The 14,757-nt window shown below is 36.4% G+C and overlaps 1 protein-coding gene across 1 annotated transcript in view; it reads right to left on the bottom strand.

The window, feature by feature from the left end:
• The window catches only part of LOC128992693 (uncharacterized), a 410,155-nt gene extending 397,824 nt beyond the window's left edge, over positions 1-12,331 (bottom strand). Inside the window, exon 1 of the mRNA XM_054416401.1 lies at positions 12,295-12,331. The gene's annotated coding sequence lies outside the window, so the exon portion shown is untranslated. The remainder of the gene's footprint in view (positions 1-12,294) is intronic.
• Between the last annotated feature and the right edge of the window lie 2,426 nt (positions 12,332-14,757).

Here is a 14,757-nt window from a genome sequence, read left to right as displayed (position 1 = left end):
ATTGTAGCTGTATAACGAACAACACGGATAACAGATTTGTTATGGTGGTGGAGGTGACAAAAAGCAATCTTTCACATTAGTCATGGCAACGCAAGTGTAGGGTCCTCTTACGATCAGCTGATTAGGGATAGTGCAGCGACCCTACCGAACGATAACATTGCTTGATGGCCATCAAGTTAACGTAGATTAGACCATTGACTTTTATTTACTGAAATAGACTTAATCACTGAGCTAGAAATACAACACTTACTACATTTGAACGAGGGGATTGTGGGATTGTACATGTATAAAACCATGAGCAGGTGAGGTGATTCACCTTAGTTGGTACCAGAGAGTAAAGAATAAATATTTATTCTGTTCTCTCTGGTTGGTACCAACCTAACAAAATAAAAACGTCTCGAATTTTTAACAGAGTGGCCGAGTTCTACCTCCAGGTTGTATAGCTCAGTCACAAGCACTAAGCACATACAATTTATATGGACCAGATGTCACCAATTCTACGTTGAAATTAAAACTAATCACACAATGTGCTACAGTCCAAAAATCTACTCTCCCTTAGTTTATGTTGCGGAGAAGGCTACTGTAGTTGACGTGACACAAAAGATGGTAGAGCTTGCAGTAAGTGGCCTAAAAGTTTGACTTGTCTAAAAAGGCGCTATGCAATTATAAAAAGTTATTTTGGGGGCACAAACACTAACGGTAGTTAGACAGAAGACTAAAACACTGACGCCGTACATCTCAAACTATGCAAGAAGCGCACGACATGAGAGTATCTACATTGCATCTCCGCTATGCAGGCGTTACAGTAATCATCATTTTTAGCGTTCTTGTGTAATGTCGCAGGTTACATTTAATTTTAGCCAATGTCCAAAGCGGATTTTTAAAATTCTTAGCTCAATTTATCATCGGGTAGCTTAATTTTAAGTGAATGAAATTATTTTCTGATTTCTCTTCCTTAAATTTGTGAAAAAACATTAGTGTTCCTTGTAGATTTATGAACTCATGGAAAATTTTCAAAACGGGTAACATAAATTTTTATTTAATTTGTAGTTATACAGTAAACGTTACATGTTAAAAGTAATTATGAACTCATGTTTCATCAAGCAGGACATACGATAGCTGAGGATGATCAGACTCAAAATAAAGCATTTATTCTGAGCCGTGCTCAACCGTAAACTCTTCGGGAGTATTTCATTTGGTCCAAAATCGTTTGGTCCACAAGTTGTAAAACAGTTCGTTTGGTCCAAAATCGTTTGGTCCACAAGTTTTAAAACAGTCCGTTTGGTCCAAAATCGTTTTATGATCCAGTTGGGGAGTATTTCATTTGGTCCAAAATCGTTTGGTCCACAAGATGTAAAACAGTTCGTTTGGTCCAAAATCGTTTGGTCCACAAGATGTAAAACAGTTCGTTTGGTCCAAAATCGTTTGGTCCACAAGTTTTAAAACAGTTCGTTTGGTCCAAAATCGTTTGGTCCAAAAGTACAGGCAAAACCAGAATTACGATTGTGTATTGTGGAGTAAACTTATGAAATAGACTGTACGTTTCACTGTGGACCATTCGATCGGGTCGTTTTATTCAACACTCTATTACGAGTTCGTTTGGTCCAAAAGTATGAACTATTGCGTCCCTCACATAGAAGGCGTTCAAATAATCGCCGTCACGTCGTCAACCCAACCGCCTGCCTTCCGAGGCCTATTATTTGTTGTTTTGTGATATGTTTCTAAATAATATATACTAGTGGAACCCCGTCGAAATCGACGGTTAATCTTGAGGTTTTATGTAAATTCAGCTTCCTGTGATAGATAGAGTGGTCATTAAAATCTTAGTTAAATGAAGGGAGGATAAGCAATAGTAAGGGTGACGATTGTGTTCCCTAAAAAACGTGATTGATGAATTCGTTTAACACAATATTTCCTACCTTTTTATCGGCTGGTTGCCCAAAAGGTTTTTTAGGAGTCTTATAATTGTTTGTTCATGAGTTTGTTTCATGTCAAAGCCACTTTCACTATATGGGAGAATGAGTTCATATAATTGGTCTATCATGTTACGGAAAGAGTCAATATTTATTACTAACAACTAATTCCATCTGCTTTAGGAAAATCATTCAGATTGTATCCGGATTTATAAGTAAATCTTCATCTTTGGTCATAAAAATACAGAATTTTATCAGCATATTAAATTAGTTTTTTTTATTTGATACAAATATCTGATTCTCCAGAAAGCAGTAACATTCTTACTTCGATCTAATCAATTACCAATAAGCAATTGTGATAGTTGGTTTTATTCCTTCTCTTGCCATATTGACCCATGTATTTAATCATCCTGGTCTTACTTGATAATTCGTTTATTTATGGGGTAGTTTTGCCTTGGCCATATCGATCACATAAAGCTGTGCATGTATTTCGTGGATGGAATGAACCATAATTGTAGGAAGTTTGACCACAAATCTTGAACATTTGCTGAACCAAATCCATAACCTAGTCCAGCCTTGGTAAAAAATTATGCAAATGCGATGAGATGTGATGACACTGTTGTGTTTCCGAATTGTTTGTGTATAGTGAGGTTTAGATCCGTTGTTCGACCATCACATCTTTAGTTGAATAACATTCACTGACTCCATTGTGTATTCTTTCACTAAGCTGAATGAATGCATCAAAGTAAACTCTCTAAAAGTATGTAATAAACTGGAATTTAGGATTAATAACTTTCTATAACTTATCATGCATTTATTCATAAAATTATTAAAAATTTAATCCAGTTTCTGAAAACCACTATTATTTTTAAAAAAATATGGGCAACGTGCCTGAATGTTTGTCTCAGACAATTATGCATATCACAAAGAGTAGACCTATAATTGATGTACCTTAATGATATGTCTATGATAAATAAAAGTAGCCTATTTAACATTCATTTTCATAGACTGTAAAAGCCTTCTGCACTTTTATTATTCTGTATCGTATTACATAATGGGAAATTGTCCAATGATTAAATACACATGTATAACAATAATCTCGTGATGATCTGTCAGTATTGAATAATAAGACAAAATATCGGCAAAAGTAGTCAAAAAGGCAGACACCAACCAGTACAATAGATATAACATAATGCAATAAGAAATGATTGAAAGAGTTACTGTAATATTAAGATTATATAACTGTTCGTAATGGAACGTTATATTGCTAAACATGACATTATTAAGAACATCAATTTTAAAATAAGAAAATAAGATCCTTATATATAATTCTGTAAGACAAAATTTTTACCAGGAAATTGTGGACGTCCAGAAAATATGAGTAGGCTAATTAATGTAATTTTCATGTTCTATTTTAACCTTTTGATTAAGAATTATAGACAACCATGATCAATAGTAAACACTCCATTGTAAATAGGTACCGGTACAACAATACAAATTAAGGTGTATGATAAACATTTAAAACACGTTGGTCCACTGAACACTCTGTATATTAGAAGGTCGCCAAATGTGATAAAAACTGTTAATTTATAAGATTTCCAACCGTATGATACACTATTGAGCTTTAAGTTTGTTTATGTACGCTTTAGTGGTTTGAATACAACAAAACATGGCGTCTTTAACGTTAAAAACATAGAAAGTCAACATGTTTAAAGCAAAAATTGTATTAATATTATTATTGTATACGACGGCGGATATTTGAACGCCTTCAATGTGAGGGACGCAATAGTTTATACTTTGGACCAAACGAACTCGTATTAATGTGTTGGACCAAACGATTTTGGACCAAACGAACTGTTTTACAACTGTTGGACCAAACGATTTTGGACCAAATGAACGGCAATATAAACGTACAGTATATTTCATAAGTTTACTCTACAATGCAACATTTTACTTCTAGTTTGGCCTGTACTTTTGGACCAAACGATTTTGGACCAAACGAACGTGTTTTTAACTGTTGGACCAAACGATTTTGGACCAAACGAACGAGTTTTTAACTGTTGGACCAAACGATTTTGGACCAAACGAACGGCAATATAAACTGTGGACCAAACGACTTTGGACCAAATGAAATTGGATAAAACGATTTTGGACCAAACGAACGAGTTTTTAACTGTTGGACCAAACGATTTTGGACCAAACGAACGGCAATATAAACTGTGGACCAAACGACTTTGGACCATTTGAAGATGATCCAACTCTTCTTTACGGTTAGCATTGATTATTAGAGCAAGCAAGGCATTTGTTTGCGTATTTTTGTTCTCTCGCTACATGACGCAATATTACCATCACCAAATACATTAACAACGAAAGCATACATTTTTTGGTTTCGCTCGTACCTTAGTGTTTGTTATCACATCCCCCTTTTTGTCGGTTATTTTTGGACCTCACACCACTCTATCAACGATTCACAGGTTGTATGATTGGTTGGAGGGACTACGGAATTGAAAATTCCGACGGTCCCATTCTACAACCATTAACATGAGGCCCGGCCGCGGCCGTAATTGTCATGTAGCCGTTACAAATTGCAACCGAAATAGCGTTCTGAGTGCCATGTGTGTAATGCACCTTACAAACTACTGTAGGCCTACAGGTGTACAGGACAGAAGGAAATTCTATAATTGGCGTCATCAAAGTACCCTATAATTGTGTAAACACTAAGTACCTTGAAATTATTGTGAAAGTGTCTACTTTATTTAGAGTGAATGCATTTTAAAACCAAGCATATTGGTTATCTTTGATATACTGTATTTACAAAATTGTGAAAAGGTGATTTCTAGCAATTAAACAATAACAGATGTAATAATTAGATGTATAATACTGTAGTATAAAAGTAAACTATTGCAAAGTAATCTTTGAAGAATTAATTATAAGTGTGCAGTTGACAACACGGGTTGTTAAGAACAGTTACAGTTCAATTAGTTATTAATGGTTGTAGGTTGTTGTTGTGGCGACAACAGTTTTAAAAGTGAAGTCAAGTCAACAATGATGAACAAGTACATTTAGAGATAGGCCTATTTAGTATCAGATTTCAGGATCAGGATACCGTAGTCAGTAGAACCTCTTTAATCCGAACGTCCACTAATCCGAACGCCTCATTGCTGTACTCTATACACAGTAAAGTTGTTCTTTATTGTATACTGTATTTATTGATATACGCACCGTAATTATTTCAATTGTAATGTGAAGTACTGTTTATTCCCTATGTTTATAAATAAAGGCTGTATTTTACTTTATAAAGCATTTTTCACTTTTCCATAGCTATTTTTATGTAAAAACAACAATATGTTCTGTAATTCAAACTATTCAATAATCCGAACTACCCCCGGTCCTAATTAGTTCGGATTAAAGAGGTTCTACTTTATAAAAAAAGCAGACTAATCAATTGTTGTATTTGAATGACGAGAACATACTGCATTTTTAAAATAACTAATTTGGTCTAGGTATACATCAAAGTAATGAAATAACAGAAAATAAATATAAAACAACAAAACATCCTCTGAAATAAGCCTGACAAACTTAAAATTATTTTCAGATAATCCATAAGAATGATTTATAGAATGTCTATGGTACTGGTAAACCACTCTGGCACTGTCATAAATGTTGTCAGACAACGGGGATTCAATAACTGGGAAAACCGCGAGACAGCGTAGATCCTGCGGAACAAAAAGAGACTTTCCTAGAGATGCTTTCCCTCAGGACACGACGTGCGACGTGCAGCCATGTCCTTGGTCCTGGCGAGGTCCTGCGCTGCTATGTGACACGGATATCGCTACGTTGTACAGGCAGACCAAGAACTTGGCAAAATTCTTGAAGAGTCTATAAGAGGAAGGTTCTAACAATCCCTAAGGGTAGCTGAGTGGTTATAGCATTCGCCTACTAATTATCAGGTTGCCGGTTCGATCAAGAGAAAAGTCAAAAGCTTTTTTTATTATTATAAAATGTACCAAGCTACTAGTCTTAGTCAGTAACAAAACTACTAAAGTCTTCTCCAATCCATACCACTAAACCTCAGTTATTTGAGTTAAAACATACCCATTTGCGTTTCTATTTTAACTGGCATTGGGGTAACTTCATACTTCATAACCTTTCCATACATATACACAGAGTGAAATGCAGTAAGGTGTACCAACTCTTGTTAAGCAATTTAGTCACCTAACGCTAAATTAAGAACGTGAGCTGAAAAATAATCCGATACATGCTTGGTTCTATTGAACTGCTTCGATGTTGTCATAGGTTAAAGAATTAGACAGATTAAAGAGTGCTTTAATGCCTATGTCTATGGTTATAGACGATTAGCGAGGGTGGGACATGTGGTCGAATTCATCCTCACCGGTCGTAAAGAGAATATTTTAAAGATAATATACACTAACGAGAAATATAATTGATTTTTACCTCATTCCTAACATCAGAAAGAGTGGTGAGTGCGTGTAAGTAAGCTACCGCGGTGTGGCAGTTGCTGATCTATAATGGTGTCAACTCTCTGTCATTATATAGCCATCTTTACACTGTGTATCTTTCTTGTTAGAGATAGCGGGATCGTCTGAATGTGATTTCTTTGTACAAGTTGTATAAAACAGGCTTATCCTTCCATTGCTTGTTCAAGTGTTGATGCGTCAAAAAAGATAAATATGCATTTCAGTGTTTTCAAAGTGTGAAATAAAAACTCCAACACACGACTTGCTGCTGTAGAGAGAGTTCATGTAGCCCTAGGAATTCCTACTAGATCGAGAACTGTGCTTATGTTTGATGAGGAATAGCGTCGAAACCGTCGTTTAAAAACTGCAGAAAAATAACTAATTCATAATTCAAACTTAATTTACAATATCAATCATTTATTGTACAAACCACTTTCCGTCCTGAATTTCCCTCCGGTTAGACTCTAGCGCACTAAATCTCATGAGGTTTTAGGAGGAGGAAGTTTTTAAATACGTAGAACGCTATCCTAGCCCTAGAGACCTACCAAGACACTGACTGCATTAAACTATCCGGGACTCTACCATCGGGAAACGGAGCGTGTGCCCTGCACTCAACCCCGCACGCGTGCCATCTGTACCACTCTACAAGAAGTGAGATGTTATTCTTTACCCACCACCTAAATTGTCAGCTCCTATCGTTAATTCCCAAAGCTCCGATAACGCTAAACCTATTTCTACAGATGTAAACAAATAGATCACGTCTTTTATTAGGGGTTGTTCTCCCTCACTTGGTTTTATCTTATTTTCTACAGCTTATTCGTAGTCATCGAACCACTCGACCTTAAAAGACAGAAGCTCGCCCTCTGAACACAAGCCCAACAGCACTCCACTACACTATCACTGAAACAGCTGATCATATGGACTCCAAGTAGCCTCTCATTGGCCGAAATTCCACACATGACGTAGTGGGCCACTACGTCGTCAATGGTACGTGTAACTTACGCAATGTTGTCCCCTACTTTCTCTAAATACCACAGCATAACTCCTACATCGCCACTGTATCTGCCTCTGCCCGCGGTCCGCAATACGTGCTTATGGTTGATGGTTGTGCAACAGTGACATTTACACCTGTAACGGCTCCACGGTTGGAACAGTTACCGATGTACCAGCTACCTACGTCCGACATGTCGCAACACTTCCGCCACCGTGACAGCACCAAAAAATCGCCACCAATTATACAAAGGAATGCGAAGATCGTTGGATGAATTTAGTTAATCCACACCAGGGAGCATCGCATCCACAGTGCATGCTTATAAACATCCACAATTCGTGAAATCCTAGTAGCTGGATTACAGGACGACGTCTCCGTCCCAGAATTATTGGATAATCCAGTCAAATGTAGTACCCACGATTACTAGAAAAATACCGGTATGGATCATAAACATAAACAAATGACGTTTTTGGCCCGGAAATAAACATTATTTTACATTGCTTAAATGGAACTGCCAAAACATATGTTCAATGCTATTAGTATAGGATTCGGGCCAACAACGTCATTTGTTTATGTTTAAGATCCATACCGGTAGTACCTATCAAATAAAATAAACGCTTTTTATACACAAAAAATCATGGTTAAGTGATATTTAGTACAAATTGATCATCTTATGGCACAAAGAGTCTCCGTTTGTTCTTAAATACATTACATAGCAAGTTGTTGAAATGTATTCATAATTTCATAAGATAGTAAAAGGTTCAAAAATTGGGTAATCTTCCATCGAAACAGCGCTCATTATGAGCGCAGTTCGCTTTCGGATAGGTTAGCAAGCAGGTGTTAGGTTTTTGTAAAGAAGATTACTAATTAAAAACTCCCAAAATTCTCGTAAAATGTGCGAGAGTTGAGGCCTCCAACCGTTAAACCGCAGAGAATATAAACCAGGCCGAGCGAGGCCTAGGGTGGTATAGGCCTACATTGCGTATGCGATAGCAAACGCATATTACTACCACGAGTTACAATCTATATATATAATTCCGTAAGTCAAATTTTTGTAAAGAAATTGTGAGTGACTGGATCGTAGAAGGATGGGAGGGGTCTTATTTTAAAGGTCTTGACGTGAATTTTGAGGGAAAACTATTCATTTTTCTTATTTTTTTACCATAAATTCGCAACAGAATAAAACTTTTCCCATTAAAACAACATGGGGTTTAATTTGTTTACATCTTTTGAAATTAAAACAGCTGTGCCACAGATTTGAAAACAGTGATCAATACACACATTTGGTTTACTTTTAGCCAGTCAACTATGAAATGTATACTATAATAAAACTGAAATATTGAAGATTAGTCGGAAAAACGTCTGCATTCTTTGTTTATATATCATATACTCAAGTTTCATATTTTCATGCTTTTACGTTATTGTCGTGTTAAAGGAATAAACGACATAGAATAAATATTCTGTATAAATAATCAAAGAGTCGAAATTAAATCTAACTTCTGTTTTGTTTTTATTTTTAAATCATATGTTCAAGTTTATTTTAAATGATGTTGTTTTCTTTATATTTCTACACATTTTAAGGTTAAGGTTGTGTAAATATATACAACTAAAATAACCTATAAATGTTATTGGTTCTAAAATAGTGTATTTGCATTCCTTCGTAAGTAAATTTTTTTAGTGCAGTGAATATACAACGTAGAGTAATCATATTCGATCATTATTTTATAAAATCACCAGGGATTCAAGATGTTTTGGTATGTAGGCTGCTGGATATATATTCTTTTCATTATAAGTACTGTAATTAATATGAACGCCAGGGGAATACCACTATACCCCTACCTTGTAGCCAATTAGGTAGTATACTTTAATTTAGGATAAATCTAATTTAAGCTGGTAGTAGAAGTGAGATAAATTAAAAGACAAAGTAGGCCAAAGATACATTTATTTTATGGATGTCAAATTTCTCAAAATACACTTTCCAAATGAAATTAAATATGCAGTTGTTACTTCCAAAAATTATACTAAATAATAAAATAGTGGAAAGATCTTACTTTAAACAGAGACACTGGTTTAATGGTCAGAACAGGCACTAGCAGATACCATGCAAACTAGAAGTGGTGCAAAAAGCTACTGGACCAATCATAAGAAGGTGAACAAGAAGTGGTAGTACCAAGAAGTGGTTGATTTCTGTCTGAAAACATCACACAAACCCAATAAAAACTATTCTCTATAAATTCTAATAATTAAAAGTGGATTTAAGATCCTTACATCTCCTTGTGAAAATGTGCTTCTCCTAGAACAAAACTCAACAGGTCTAGGTATAAACTTTACTTGTTTTCTTTTCTTGTGAAATGCATTAAAATTGATTTGAAAACTATTCATTCCTTTTCATCTTTTTCCAAAAGTGATTTCTACAAAGCTATATACAATAAATCAGCTAAAATCTTATTACTAAACAATATTAAAACTACTTACAATTTTCTACAGCAACCACAACTTAGATGACCATATTTCCAATGAACTTAAAACTGACAAAGTTGAACCTGGTATCACTAACCACTACCAACCCTACAAAACTAAAACTTCTAAACTGCTGGTCACTCTTTCTTAATCTTTCTAGCCAATGATTAAATAATATTGATTTTGTTTTGTTATTTCAAATAAAAACTAACTACCATCGGTACACCACAAAGGCGGGGAACTGTTCATAGGAATGACAGTGCGCGTAGGAGAGCAAGAGTAGATAATGACGAACTTAATCAAGATATGTTACAACCCCTTTTTAGGAGACCCATGGTAGACGAGAGAAATGTAAAGATCCATGATGCAGGATTATTGGACCAAGAGTGCATTCAATGTAGTGCTCTTCATTTTAGAGAAGAACTAACGAATAATCATTTTATGACATGTTGCCATAACAGACTTATTAACCTTCCTCAGTCAAAAACTAATGTAGAACTTAAAAGTTTGTTTGAAGAGAGCCCACAACTGTATTAATTCATTCGACAATGCAACAGTGCGATGGCTTTTGCTCATTTTTCAGCTAGTAAGAAAGATATTCCAGGAAAAGGACCATACTGTTTCAAAATTCAAGGACAGATTTATCGTTCAATCTCAGATTTGCTGCCTCAACATGATGAAGACCCCGTGTATGGCCAATTGTACATTATTGACACATCAACAGCAACAGAAATTCGTCAAAGGCGTCGAGAAAATAGTGACTTAAAACCTGAATATTGTCAAAACTAGCTGAAATTCTATTAGAAAATCCATTTGCACAAATTTACAAAAGAGCTTCGGAAGAAATGGTTGTACAAGGTGACAATGAATTAGAACTTAGGTTTGTAGACAGGATAAATATGGATCGTCGTAGGTATAATAAGCCTACTGCAGATGAAATTGCAGGCGTCTTCAATTCATCTGAAGGCGAACCTCCAATGAATTTTTAAAATTCCAAACAGGGAAGCTTTTATTTATCCTCATTAACCACAAGACCAAAGCTACCTTAGTAAACCAGTATTTATTCACAAACAATGATATGTTTGCTGCCTTTTCATATTAAACCACTGGAGTGATTCAAATTAATTATTGAAAATGACATCAACAAAAGCAAACAAAGAAGAACAACAAACTGGTTTTTACACAAAAGATATGGTGTAGGGATGCCTATTCTGACACATAGATAATGTTATTCTGAGTTTGTTTAAATACCGGTATTGCAAAAAGTTGTTTTACATTTGAGCTTTTTAGGGACTTATGTCCCTACAAGCCACTAGTGTAAAATATAACTATACTTCAACTATGTAGAATATTTGTCTATCCAAATGAACACTGCATAAGCAGAAACAGCTAGACTAAACTTATAACAATCAACCGTTCGTCGTATGAACCCGTTGATATCGTGGTTTCACCGTTTTTATGCGACCACTGTTTTCAAATCGACAAAAAAGGGAATAAGAAAATCTACATCATGGTGGTTAGAAGAGTCGTCAGAGACAAATACACAATTATGGCTAAACTAGCAGAGTACCCGTCCTTCGAACGGGGTTGGAATATAAGTATAAAATGCTTATTGCAGTTATACTTGAGCTTTGCGATTGCAATGGGTGGAGGACGCAGTTTGATAAAATTTGCTTTTTTAAATTTACAGTATTCTATAGTATTACACATCTACCATAGCCATAATGTTCTACCATTTCACCAAACAATAGAGAAAAATAAATTATCAATTCGCAAAATATCACAAATTATTCATGAAATGAAAAACATAAACATAACTGTAAACAATCCTACTTTGACAGTTCTCATTGCGAATCACAGTTTTTTGTTGCTGCTTAGTTCAAATTAGCTGTTTTCATAAATGCAAAAAAATATAGTGCTGCACTCTGTTGGTAAATCTTATAACTTTTTAATGCTTTTCCATATCATAGAACCAACTTTTTTAGTTGAAACAGCTGACTAAATTCTTTAATTCCCTTTAAATATGAATACTTATAAGGTTAACATGGGGAATTACAGATCCACTGGGGCGGAGCCCGAAAGGATTTTTGAGATAAGAATATGCCTATATGTTAATCGGGAATGTAAGCTATCATCATGCCAAATTTCAGCCCAATCCGTCCAGTGGTTTATGCTTGATTGAACTTCAAACAAACAAACAAACACACAAACTTTCACATTTATAATATTAGTAAGATAATAATATTCATAGCGGCCGGAACAGGATCAGTGGTCAGTACTTAAAGTGTGGTCAGTTCATTGTACTAAAGTAATTTTAATGCTATGTTGGACTCATAAAAAATACAATTATATCTTGTAGAGCACGTTGTCCAACACTAATAAATAATAAGAACAATGTACAGATCAGCTATTACAAAGATAAATTAAATTAAACTAAAACATAATAACTTACATGAAAAGGGGTTCTTCGTCATTATGCAGAGAAGTTGCAGCCACCTGGAAATTATAAAATTGTTTGAACAGAGTAATAGTTATTTGTGTAACTAGTGTGCGAGCAGCAAAGGTACTTTGCACACGCACTACACATTATATTTGTCCTACAGTAACTATAAAGCGTATAAATAATTAGTTTTTCAATCACTATACAACGTTTTTAGGTTAGGTTAAATCCAAGCGTTGAACGAAATGGGAAACGCTGCACCAGTTGATCGTAGTTTTATTATGAAGTGTTGCCAACATATTTTCAAGCGTATACGTATTATGTGCCTAATAAAAGCACGCTGTTTTGTGTTGTTTGGTTGGAATAATGAAGTGCGGCAAAAGTAAGTAAATGCAGCAATTAGCAACTTTCTGTACTATAATCAGTGCAAGGAAGGCAGTACCCACTTTGTCAGGTGACTGTAGGAAAAAATATTGATATTACACTATACTACCTGCCTGCTTCATAGGTAGATGGCTATTTCATAGGCCTACATTTTAAATTTTACTGCAACCGAGAACAATTCTATAAAGGTGTCTGTGTCACCTGAACCATGCCCTCGAGCCTGCCCCCAGACTAACGAAATGGAAGCGTGATCCATGCGCAGGCCCGAGGAGCGGCTCACAAAACTTTACTTAACAAAATGAGAACCATGGATGGAGGCTCAAGAACAACACGCCATTTGAGAGAAACGAGCTGTAATTAACCATTTAAAAGAATAACACAACAATAATTAACAATAATACATGAATTAAATACTCTCAATAAAACTTTAAAAAATTTTGATACCACTCTGACCTACTCACTTACAAACATTAATTTGAAAAAAATTCAAAATAGGCTAATTCCAGTCAAAGTAAATTTAATCAGTTTTAACCTTTAAATTAACAAATTACAACAATGAAATATCTAATGACTCTTTTAATAAATTCATTTCATGGTAACTATAGAAAATTTAGGGGCCCCAAAATTGAAATTTAATAGAATATGTAAAAAATTAATAAAATTTAAAATATCAACAAATAGGCTAATGAATTTAAAATTTAAAAGGAATAACAATGAATAGGCTTTAAATCTTGATATAAACATCTAAAAATTAATCAACAATAAATGACACTAAATAACAACAGTAGTAACTTGCGGTAACTAGGCGGTAACTGTCTAGGGCATCTCAGTCACTAGGTGGAGGGGCGATGAAACTGGGCAGAGAGGGGGCATCCCAAAGTCCAAAAGATTGGCCCCAAGTAGGAAAAGCTTCTCTGCTACCAGTAGAAGGTCCATCTCCTAGGCGAGCAGCACGGGAGGGGAAAACGAGCAGAACGGAGAGGTAGGCCATAATCCCAGAGACAGCAAGGCGAAACAAACTTCCTCTCCACCAAAATAGCTCGGGTCTGCTTCATGTCCTCCTCACAGGCCCCAAAAGGCGCGCGTGGCGCGATAAATTTATTCCATGGTCGACGTTTGTCTCCTCTTGAACCAAATAGGGGCAATTAACATTAAAACCATGCCACAAACTTTAAGATGAAATCGGATAACCAAAAAGAGCCGACCCGGAGTCGAGCAACGCCACACAACCTATGAGTTGCTGGCGGAAAAAGAGTAATAAGAACAAAACTCACAGCCTTTTGGGGTCGTGGGCAATAACAAATCGACACACTAAACTAGCCTACTATAAAAAAAAAACACTTGAACCATTGAATATGAGTCGTGACATTCGCCCGGTGGAATTAGTCACGGCTCAACCTCCCTCCCCAAAAGAGGACACTCCTCTCCAAAAGGGACAAACAAACAAGCCTCTCCCCCACTTCCTGAAAAGATTGACCTGAAAGACAACTCAAGTGTCTGTGGTGGGGAACGCCAAGGGACTTCCAAACTGAGGGGAAAACTCACCCCCAGGGTTTGCTCTGGCCAGAGCTGGAAAATTTTGTGAGGGAAATTCCTTCGCAGAACACAGGGGACAGGAGAAGTGATCAGGTTCTCTGGCCCAGTGCACTTCCCACCCAGACACAAGAGGAAAGAAAATTGCCTACGGAAGAGTTCCGCGGAAGGGCTTGAGATGAGAAATGTGCGCCCTCCGGAACACTTTTCCAGTCCGCGGATCTCCAAGCTCCGCCGTGACAGGCGTCAAAAACCTCAGGATGCGGTGGGGACCTGACCACCGATGACACAACTTTGCAGCTCTCTTGTCCACAGCCGAACTGGCTGGATGAGCTTTACAAAACACCAAATCCCCCACCTGGAAAGGGTTGTCTACTCTACCACGATTGTGCTTCCTCCGGACCAATTCCCTAGCTCTGATCAAGTTTCTCCTGGCCGCTTGCCAAGTTGCCTTGACATCAGCCGCACCAGGAGGTGGCAGAAGGTCGCCAATTCCCCACACATTCGCTAACGGGTTGTTAGGCGGATAGCCTAGAAACAGCTCGAAAGGGACCGCCT

The sequence above is a fragment of the Macrosteles quadrilineatus genome, unplaced genomic scaffold, assembly GCF_028750875.1.
Source record: "Macrosteles quadrilineatus isolate MER2022 unplaced genomic scaffold, UCM_ALF_1.0 Scaffold_4__1_contigs__length_99947679, whole genome shotgun sequence".
Classification (NCBI taxonomy): domain Eukaryota; kingdom Metazoa; phylum Arthropoda; class Insecta; order Hemiptera; family Cicadellidae; genus Macrosteles; species Macrosteles quadrilineatus.
This window is presented reverse-complemented; position numbering and strand designations above follow the sequence as displayed.